At 40.8% G+C, this 12,068-nt stretch overlaps 1 pseudogene; it reads left to right on the top strand.

The window, feature by feature from the left end:
• Nucleotides 1-8,030: 8,030 nt before the first annotated feature.
• Nucleotides 8,031-8,149, top strand: LOC146011531 (5S ribosomal RNA; annotated as a pseudogene).
• The last annotated feature ends 3,919 nt before the right edge of the window (nt 8,150-12,068 follow it).

Genomic DNA, 12,068 nt, shown 5'->3' on the forward strand with positions numbered 1-12,068 from the left:
GAGAGTGAAAAAAAAATAGCTCCTATTTGTCATTTTTTAAACTCAGCCTGTAACATGGCAGTTAGGTGCTAACTGGCTGGCTGTTTATTACTCTCCATGCTATCCCTTTTTGAACCTTGATACATCTGGCCCTAAGTATTTCCCTGCAAAGGGGTAGAAATGGGCCCAATGGATAAGGCCTGTGCAGAATCCAGGGAGGAAACTGTTGATCTGTACGTATAGGATACAGTATGCTCTACAATTATTCATACTTGTCGACTTTTCTTTTCTCAGCTCGATAGTATCATGTCTGGGGGAGCGGAGCGAGGTGGACGTCAACAAGCCCCGCCCCCTGAACCAAAAACAGGGAGGATTAACACGAAGGGTTTCCACAGATGTGGGACCTGCGCCATGTGTAAAGCCCATAAAGGGACTCCAATAAAAGTGACAGATTTTGCATCTTCATCGAACAACACAAAGTACAACATAAAGGAGTTCATTACATGTAATACCAAAAATTGCATTTACCTCATAGAATGCAAATGTGGACTCCAATATGTTGGAAAAACTAGCAGAACCCTTAGGGAAAGGTGGAGCGAACATGTGAGGAATATCAAAAAGGGCCTAGTAGGCCACCACCTATCCGAACATTTTAAAAATAAACATGATTGTAAATTGGGAGAGATAAAGTCCGTGATTGGTATTAAAAAAGTGGTAGGAAATTGGAGACAGAGAGGAAGTGAATCCCTTTTAGCTCAAACTGAGATGAAGTTTATTTATAATCTAGGAACCCTGACCCCAAAGGGGTTAAACGGGGAATTTAAGATGAAGTGGTTTCTATGAACTTGTTTAAAATTATCATGAATGGGGTTTTAAATATTTATTGGGAATAGGTTTTATAATGATTATCATGCTAATTTTATCAAATTGTGGTTCTTATAAAATTATCATATGTATTTACCATGGAAAAAATGATTATCATGTTCATCAAATTATGGTTCTTTTAATATCATCATATGCATTTAAAATCCTTTTAAAAACTGGTTGCTTTAACTCCCATATCGCAGGCACCAATCCAGGTCTTAATAATTGCAATAATTGCTGTTTTAAAAGTATCCGTGTATTCATCCCCGGCTTTACAATATTTCCGGGGTTTGCGTTTCAACCCTATAAAACGAAAGCACAACATCCGGGTTTTGCGTATCAATTACCGGAAATCATCATCCCAGTGCGTTCCAACCAGTAGGAACCCGCTATCATACTTCCCCGAGCATTGAGACAGCCAGGGGAACTTCTCCACGGCTGCCTCTTGCGACGAGGGACACAGAAACTCGCCACACCGCCGGATGTAAGTGACGTCACGAACCAGCGTCACCGGCGGTTGCGGAATAATGCATGTTTCATACCCCCCACACCGGGACCCACGGATCACATATTAATTATACAAGGTACCGGGTAGGAGAGCTACCATATATGGACTTCCGGGAGCAATTAATTAAAACACCAAAAAACGTATCTTTTATTATATAAAATGTGGTTTTGCATATGTGAGAGGGCAATGTTTATGTAGCTGCATTCAGGACATAAGAGCTTTTCAAACATGTTGAATGTACAATGCTTCTTTATGCTTCATTTTGGTTGATTGAGGGAAAAGGGAGGAGATAACCAGGAAGGTATATATACTTGGCCTGGGTATGTTGGAGGTACCACCTTGAAAAAGACCAGCAGGTCGAAACGCGTTGGTGGGGTACCTCCGTTTGTATTTTAAAGCTGTTCTCATCCGATGCCCTTGTTCCAGATCTGGTGAGGTAGCCCGGGTCAATAACACACTCTCTTAGAGACAGACAAGGTGCAAAGGAGGACATTCTTTTTAATCCTTTTTTTGTAAGTGTGGTTGCTGTGTAAAATAAAAAGTTTTTCTGCACCACTGGATGGGAGATTCATTTCTGACCTTATTGGATTTAAAAGAAACCTTGATGAGAGGATCACCTGCCTTACTCAAGTAAGCATACATGTGAGCACCCCTCTGAGACTTCCCTGTGACGCGGGCATGTATTTACAGTAAAGATACCTTGATAGGTTTTGTCACATATTTGATTTATGTAAGCAGATGTAAGTCCACATCTTTTGGAGAGCACGCGGTGAACCCATAAGCTAAAAAGAACACCTGGCTAGAAGAGAGGAAATTTAGACATCCCCTTTTTTGGACACTTGTTCCCAAATTGAATAATTGGCCCAGTTGAATGTGGGACTAATTTTTCTTTCATTCTGTATTTTTGCTTTTTATGTCAACCGGACTTTGGAGATTTATGGACATTCCACACCATTGGATGGTATGATGTATAACATTTGAATTCATCCCAATATCAGGGCGCTTCACTATTATTGTACTTTTTGTGTCTATATTGTGTAACCTGGTGGGTAATATCAGTTTATAGTGTTAAGCTGACCTATTTCTGCGCCACAACGGTATAACTCTTTTTTACATTGCAAGCCCCGCCCCCATGGCAGTTAAACAAAGCAATTTGCAGGTCTGCAGATTGGGGGAGGGGCTAAAGTTATGCAATTTGCGTTATTTTAGACCCGCCCCTCGCTGTGGACCCGCAAAAATCTGAATTTAGTACAGCACGGAAGGGGGGTGTGGGGGCTGCGTGGCAAATGTGGGAGGATTGCCCACCTTCCCAGGGGGCCTCGAGGAGGACCCGGTATTTGGGAGCCTGCCCGAAATTCCGGGAGGGTAGGTAAGCCTGCAATTATTAAATGTCTCAACTTCAGATTTAACACAAAAAAATTATATTTGTATTATATTGTAGGATACCTGATAATAATGATGACCTTGTATGTAAAAATGTATTGGGTGAAATCTTTAACAAAAAAATCCAGTGTGTACGTTTCACCTTAATATCATAGTATAATAATGTACCATTATATACAAACAAAAATGATACTAGCCCAATGCGTGCTCAGGCAGAAATCCTCTTATGATTCCCCACAGCGTGCATGCTGATAATACAATTTGCCAGACATAGAAATCAACCTGTTTCTGTAGATCAGATTTGTATTTCCTTGCACAATGAGCATGAATTTCAGGAATGAGATCAAAAGGCTAACTACTGCAAATCAGGCCTTTTTCTAAGGAAAATTTCACATTATACACACACAGAAGGCAAGTCGCTTCACATCCATTACCAATTTTGCATATCAACCCGTCCTGTGGCTAGGCTCTTCTGTTTTCATATCAAATTATTTGAGTGTGCTTGTTTAGCTAGATTTCATCATTAAAATCAGGATTACTGTTCACACAGATTTATCTGCCCTCTGTTCTACTGAATGCCGCTTTCCTCAGTGCTGAGGTGTTAGGAGAAAGGAGAGAATGTGAGAAGGGAAGTGACTCCGAAACCTCATTTTCCTAGTAATTTACTTTTCTATTCAGCAGCCCTGCTGCTTGTAAGCCTATTTCTGTTACAATATTAGATATAAACAAGTAAGCTATGTAATGGATCACATTAACCAGGGCTCTGCATCTTGAGGCTGGATTTAATTTGCATGCCAGATTAGCCTGTCTGCACTTGGGAGAGACACCCTAGGGCACCGACTACATTAATACGATCTAGTCTCTTAAAATCCATTAAGTCAATTGAGTGGACCAGCTTGTAATCTAATTTCAAATCCAGCGTGAACATTCTCAAACACAAGAACTATGATACCAACCAACTGTGGGTGGGAAGCACCTCTGTGCCAACTCAGGATCAAAATAAGGGGGTAGGAAATACTGAAACGTTGGTATTATTTAATCCGTGTGTGATATATGTTAATTATTTCCATAAGAAGTGGGAATTGCTGAGGGAAAATGATCAGATAATTGTCGGAAAGAGTGCTATATTAAGTTATTATATTACTTCTTTATAGGGCAGTAAGAATAGAATATTAATTAAAATGTATATGGAAAATTAGCTGGATCAGCGAATAGCTGCAAATCCATTCGCAAGCTGCTGATGTTTGTACGTAGACCAGGAATTACTCGGAGGCTGCAATAGAAGCAGTTGGATCTGGAACAGAGCTGAAGTCACATGACTTCCCCTCAAAAGGGCATGCCTGCATTTTCTGTGACACTCCCATTTAACAACCAGTTACCACCAAACGTCAGCTTTGTGTCAATAACTTGCGAACGGCCAGCAATAAAAAAGGAGCAGGATTTTATCACAGGATGGCTTTACGCATTCATTCTACAAGCTGTACGCAATAACTGTCTGGCCTGCGAATTCACACCCATGCTATTAGGTCTGAATGACCCCCCTTGTCCACAAATAAACTGACCTGAATTTGTTCTACGAATGTAAATATTGCTAAAATAAACCACAATCAGATGTGATCAGACAGGATGAAAAACCACATTAGATGAAGGCTAAATCTATGCTTGAGGTCAATTGCAGACCATACTTGCTGTTAGGGATGGATCTATGGAACCCACAGGATAGGGTGGTGAGTGGAGAGTTCCAGAGAAGCCTGTGGAGCTGTGATAGTGTAATGAAAACCACAGCAACCCCATCTCAACAGACTATGGGGGTTATTCTGGTTCACTCGCAAAGGCACAATCACTCTCTAATGGACAAAACCATGTACACTGCAGGTGGGGCTGATGTAACATGTGCAGAGAGCATTAGATTTGGGTGGGGTTTGTACTTCAAAGTGATATCTATATTGCAGTGTAAAAATAAAGCAGTCAGTATTTACCCTGCACAGAAACAATAAAACACCCAAAGCTAACGCTCTCTGCACATGTTACATCAGCCCCACCTGCAGTGCATATGGTTTTGTCCATTAGAGAATTGGTAACTACACTACAGCCTGACAGTGTCTTACAGGCACAAACTCAACGTATATAGTAAGAGAGACGCAAATTACTAACCTCCTAGAGGACTGCAAATGGAAATAGTCTATTACGGAATGGTGGCAGTGCATCAGATGACATGCTATTTCATTATACAACACATAATCAATAGTTCATTAGGTTTTATTTCTATTTTGGTAAGACATTTTTAAAGCATAGCAGCCTCCAAGAGTGATCAGACAGAGATCTGGTGACTGGGAGAATAATGGCTACAGGATGCAGTATTACTGCGTCCCTGCATGCAGCATTGCATAATTGTGCACATCAATATCATGTGTGGATGACAATTTTGTTCATGTTGGATAAAGTACGCTTATAAATGTGGTTTCCTGCCAAAGTGTACATTGAATATGCAAAATTGAATGAGACCTGGTCAACTCTAAGGGGTTTATTTAATAAGATAGGAGTTCTATATCGCAACACTATTGAAGATGGCAGGTTGCTATGGGCTAGGGTTACCAACTCATCCCTTTAATTCGGGACACATATTAATTACACAGGTTCTGTGGCTGGCTTTCACCTGGTGTTAAACTGCCACACTTCAAGACCCCATTTTTCCTGGTTTTAAACTGCCACAGAACCTGTGTAATTAATATGTGTCCCGAATTAAAGGGATGAGTTGGTAACCCTATTATGGGCAAACAATCAGAATCAACTTATTTAGTACCTTCCAGAAGATAATAGACAGTGGGGGAGATTTTCTAATCTAAAAATGCTGTAAAAACCCTGTTATTGGGTTTTTACCACATTTTGGGATGCTCTAAACATCCCCCGCCGGGTTACCGCGGCGGGGGGCATCGCCAAAAAAATCTGGTGATGCCCCGTAGAAGCCTATGGGCTTCTAACGCAAACCCACCGCCCGCACTGATTCCCACCGCCTCGCACCGACCCCCGCCACCCCGCACCGACTCCCCCAGCACAGACCTGTGCGGCCCGGACCTGTGACCTCCTTCTGTCTGCACTATGATCCTCTTCCGAGTGCAAGGAGGAGGAGAGCCCGGAGCATAATGCGATAATTATGAATGCGGTAGCCGGCGATAGGGGGCGGTAAGGGGGCGCGGATGTTAGAGCACCTTCCCAGAATCTGATTGGTTTCCCATAGCAACATTCCATCCATAATAGAACTCCCATTTTAGTAAATGGTACAAAAATGGGGGGGGGAAACAAATTGTCTTGTAAAATTGAGGGGTATATTTTGAAATTGTGGGTATTTGGAAGGGGAGATGTTGCCCATAGCAACCAATCAGATCCTAGCTATTATCTTCTAGAAAGTGCTAGATATATTATATGCCATGGTAAACATCTAAACTTCTAAAAAAAAAATGCAGTAAATATACCCCTGAGAATAGCTTTGCAGCCTTTTACACAGCAGAGATTGCCGTTATAATGCATGGCATCTGCCCTAATTGTACTTCACTAATCTGGAGTCACAAAACTAAGTGCACCTGTACTCTGTACATAGCATGAGTGCTCCCAGTCTCCCATTGGCTGGTACACAATGCCGACATGTTGCTCATAAAGCCCATGTGCTTTGTGTGGGATATATGAGCTTGATTCTGGTTCACTTGCAAAAGCAAATTCTCTCTCTAATGGACAAAACCATGTGCACTGCAGGTGGGGCAGACGTAACATGTGCAGAAAGAGAGAGCCAGGGCAGGAACCCTGGGGGAGTGGGGACCCCTCCAATAAAAGGGTCCCCCCTCCAGGATTAACCCTGCCTGGGCTGAAGCCCAAGGCTGTCCCCGGTACCCAAGGGCGGTGGGCACCGGGCTGATAGCAATTGTGTAAAAACAGAATTAACTATTGGGTTCTGCTAAGGAACTATGAGTCCCAGCAAGCCTTCCCTGTTTGCTGGGACTTGGAGAACCACAATCCCAGCATGCAGGGAATTAATGGCCATTCTAGGACTCTCAGTTCCAAAGCAGAACCAATAGCCGAATAAAAAGACACGTACTGCACACACCAGAATAGTAACATTTTATTACATACATCCCCATACATAGTGATACTTACCTGAAGCATCTGTTCTCTTCTCCAATAGAATCCTATTTTGGGTACCTGTAGAAGGAAATTATACTTACTGGCTCCTAAGACGTGGATTGCATCCTCTTCTTTTCCTGTAGGCATCCCCATACTTGTCAAAATAAAAACTGCAAGTGTACCCGATGCCAGCACGGACTGTGACAAGCGGCGAATGTAGTGTTTAATTATTTGCGTAGTTTTGCGGGAATTACTGCCCGTATAATACGTACAGTTGGTTAGTAAATTAGGAATCACCATTCAAATGAATTGTGACGCCTAGTCGTATTCTTTTGATGGTGTATGCATACAAATAGGCATACTTTGGTTATATTAAATTCCCAAAATACATGTGGGCAGTCGTATTTCCATAAGACAGCCTACGAATATGCTTGTTTCAGGCATATTCCCCTTAGTAATTTTCCCCCAATGCATCTTAATATTTTAGTTATACAATGAAAAAAACAATATATATTTAATATATGCGACTATTCTTAATGAGAATTACAAAGTTGTTAATTTCAAAAAAATATAAAAAAGACTTGCGTCCATCTAGTTCAACCTATGTTTACAAGTGATAAACTATTATAAACATAGGTTGAACTAGATGGACGCAAGTCTTTATTCAGCCTCACCTACTATGTAACTATGAAACTATGGACAAAGGGGTGTAGAACCGCACAGACTGGAAAATTATTAATTTGTTAATTTTTTAAACTAACTAATATGAACTACTTTGAAAGACAGTTTTCTGGTAGTTGTGAGGTTGGCGGTGCGCCCAGCGTTTAGAATTAATGCTTATACACTGGGGTTTTTTTGTCAGAAAAGGACTGACAAAGAAAGAAAAAACGCTTTTTGGGCGCACTCCTTTTTAAATTTGGATGAAGTAAATGATAGTTTTAAAACGTAACTTTTATTGAAGACTTTTTGTTAAAATAAATGGCCCATTGTGGTGGAAAAATAAATATAAATAAATATAAAAATGGGTAAATAATGCCACCATACCCGACTGGATTGCACAAACCCTCCCCGAACTTGGAAGCCAAGCAGTGGATGGCCGAAACAGTACCCAGGTGGGAGAACCCTGGGGAAGACCAGGTGTGGCAATATAAGCACAAGGGAGGTGAATCACCACTTCATATATTGCCACCATACCCCACTGGATTGCCCAAACCCTCCCCGAACTTGGAAGCCAAGCAGTGCAGGGCCGGGACAGTACCCAGGTGGGAGACCCCTGGGGAAGACCAGGTGTGGCAATATAAGCACAAGGGAGGTGAATCGCCACTTCAGATCCATTTCTGTACATATGACTGCCAGAGGGAGTTTTTTCATTAGAGACAATCTATGTCTGAGGCTTTTTGCATGGTAAACCATCTTTGGTATACCTATTGTGCAATTCCAGCACAAAAGTGTATAGATTCTTAAAGGGAACTGAATCATTTTTCTGCCTATGATCACTGGTAAACTGTACCTTTGATAAATCAGTGCATGAATGATAAATTAAAGTGTGATACAATAATTACTATTCCTTGACAATTATAGTTTAAGGATCACACGACATTTTAAATAAATTTAAAATGTATTTTTCCACCACAATGTGCCATTTATTTTAACAAAAAGTCTTCAATAAAAGTTACGTTTTAAAACAATCATTTACTTCATCCAAATTTAAAAAGGAGTGCGCCCAAAAAGCGTTTTTTCTTTCTTTGTCAGTCCTTTTCTGACAAAAAAACCCCCAGTGTATAAACTATGAAACTATGTAACACAATGAACATAAATACATGTAGGACTGTACTAGACATAAGACAGAAAGTCTTGGATTTGGAAAATATCTCCTGAAGTTGTGTTACTGTGCTAGTCTGCATATGCAGCCATTGTGGTAATAATCAATCCCCCATTATTTAAAAATGTATAATTAACAGTTACTTACTGTATATAGTACTCTTGTTCTTAACAATTGGAAACAGAATAGTAATAAAAGATTAAGTAATTACAGACAAAGAGGTAAGAGAATACTTGCCTTCCTGACCCTCTCCATACGGGAAAAAATGCTCTGTCCCTGGACTTCCCTGGTGATGTATGATTGCCATCACCTGTGGGGAGCTAGGTAATTGATAAGAAAGGTGTTTGACCACAGGTGATGCAATCATACATTACCAGGGAAGTCCAGGAACAGTCAAACTGAGATTATATCATGGCTCCCCAACATTAAAATGATCTTCTGCAAGGAATAAAATAGCTCCCTAAATCTCTGTTAATTCCATATACAGGCCACCTTATTTAGATATTCATAGTTAACAATGTCAAAATGTACCTGGAGGGGCAGTAATACTGGTGGGTCTAGCACAAATATTCCAATGTTGTTTCACATTGGTCTACTAGTTGGTTTGAAATGAAAAAGATTCATATCTTCCTTTCAAGTCTAGTTTATCATTCTAATCTTTTTATTATAATTATCTATTTGGACAAGATATCCAAGCTCAAATATAGGTTGTCATTGAATCCTCAGATGATTGCAGTCTGGAGGAACTCATCTTTGACCCTAGGTTCCTACCCTCAGAAATTCTCCTGGTGGGTTCCTCGTAAGTATTTCTGCAGTCATTAATTTTTTGACCGCTCAGAGATGCTTTGATTAGCAGATAGCTTTGTGGGAGTACAACCATTACTTTCAGTTAATCATCACGTATCATCATTTACATATTTCCTGTTAACCCATTTAATTATATCCATACTAGGCTCTGACCTATCCCCTTTTCTTGCTGTGTTTGAACAGACAAGTCTCTACTCACCAGGGCATAAGCGACTTATTTCTGTCCTTTAAACAGATGATTGAAATAGACTCTCAGCTTAATATTGCAAAAATACTGGTTTGAGCAAAGGATCTTGAGAAGGATATAGACCTGGATAACCAGTTAGATCAGTGGTTCCCAAACTTTTTTGAATCACGGCACCCTAGAGCATCAAAAATATTTTCAAGGCGCCCCTAGGCCAAATGCTTCTTATCAAGAAATTCAGAAAAAAAAATATTGAATTATGTGCATTGTGTTTATATGTCACATTTATCTGGTGAGGGACAGGAATTTCTTCTGTTTGTCCACATATATTATGATTTAGCAGCCACAAGCACTGGTTTTGCCTGGTACATTGACCATGAATTTATCTTGGTCTACCAACCCAAGGCACCCCTGCAAGTGTCCTGAGGCACCCCAGGGTGCCTAGGCACACAGTTTAGGAACCACTAAGTTAGATTGTTGGCAGGGCTAACACATACTGGACATGAAGCTGATGAATGTGTCCTTGCAACCAGGTCATTTACCCCCTTTCTTTTTGAAAGAAACCAGAAAGGAAATATGCCCACATTCGGTTTTACTATATTGTACACATGGTACCACCTGTTTAGCAGTATTAATGTCATATACACATTAATGAAGAACGAGTATCTGCACTCTTATATTCCTACTCTACTATCTCTATTATTGCTCTTATACCCTCACAAATCAGTAGTACTCTGTAATGTGTAAGTAGTAAGCTGTAATGTGTATTGAACTGTGGGGCTCTTTATTTGTACTGTATTTTTGTTATTTGTTCAATGTTATGCCAAGTTTTGTCTCCCTGTGTATTGTTCCTTTGTACACTTGTGGTGCCTTATAAATAAAATAATAATAATAATAATAATAATAATAATACTCCTGTGCTTTATTTTTCTATCTGTACCAATGTGTGATCTTGTGGGGCCTTTGTGCTTTATATTTGTTCTATTTTTTTTGTGCCAATGTGAATGTGTTATTTTTTATTTGTATTTTTAAAGCGGCAATCCTCTACCAGGTAAAACCAACCTGCTGCTTAAAAGTATATGCATTCTTGCACCCTGTTACATTTTCTCCATCACCCACCCACGAGGGTTCCAAGTGAGGCAGCCATGTTGGGCACACAATTAAGAGCTGTGGAAAAAGAGTCATATGAGGGCCCAGGCCTATATGGGAAACTGATGTCTGTAATAAAATATACCCTGTATGAATAGATCATCATCAGTGGTGACTACCTACTGGAAGCCCAACCTGCCCATCACCCAGGGTGGTCCCATTTGGAGGTGCTCCCTCCCTCCACGATGCCTCTAAGTGCAGCATAGAATATGGGGTATGCACATGTGCAGTACCAAGGCTGATACTGCACATGCACCAGTCCTGGTGCCTGTCATTTGTATGCACAGGTGCCGGGGCCATGATTTAGCTTCTATGGGCTGCTGCTGAAAAAGCCCAGCAGCCCACAGCAGCTGGGGGCATGTGCATGCGCAGTGCAGAAAATACTACTGTACAAGCGCCTGCCCGGGACCATGGCGGGGACCAGTGACGTCAGTGGCGATAGCAGAGACCAGTGATGGTGGGAAGGGGGGGGGTGGAGCGGTATTGCGGCCGGTGGCAGCCCACCTGCACTGAGGTAAGGGCCACAGAAATGGAAAATTTAACAAAAAATAGGCAGTAAAAGATGCCCAATTACTGCTATTACTCATGGAGTACCCCTATATACCTGTTCCACATCAACCAATACTGCATTTTGCAGCAGAACATTGGAAATAATTAAATAAATACTCCTGCAAAGCAGCATTCATTAATGACAAGAAGAAAAAAAATGGCCAAACACATTTAGAAAAAAGTTATTTCCCCCGTGTAGACACAGGGGAGTAAAATAGTTCAAAGCACAAATCCAGTATTTCTCTCTGAGAATGTAGAACTACAAGGGAACATCCATTTTATCCAGAAACCTGCAGACCCACCAGGGAATTATGACATTTTTGAAAAAGTAGGACATCCACATAGTTCTATACTTTTGTGTTAAGGTCCCTACTGTATTCACTGACACATACCCTTATTTCTTACTTTGTCTTCCCAATTTAAGGTGTCCCACATTGGCATACAAATCCATTGACATGTTGTATCTGCAATTTAGAAATTATTTTATTTTACTCTTTTCCTATATGTATCTTCACATTCTAGGCAGTAACACTTCTGCAAAATGCAGGAGTTGGAGTTTCCCAAACTAAGAAGTCACTTTCTTTGTGGTCCTATATGAGCCCTGGGCAAGAATGTTTTGTGGCTAACACGGAAAACCCCAGTCATACCATGAATGTCTTATCTAAACCCATACTTGCCTACCCTCCAGGAATGGCGGGAGGCCCCCC

This window comes from Crinia signifera, chromosome 6, assembly GCF_055691185.1.
Source record: "Crinia signifera chromosome 6, ASM5569118v1, whole genome shotgun sequence".
Classification (NCBI taxonomy): Eukaryota; Metazoa; Chordata; class Amphibia; order Anura; family Myobatrachidae; genus Crinia; species Crinia signifera.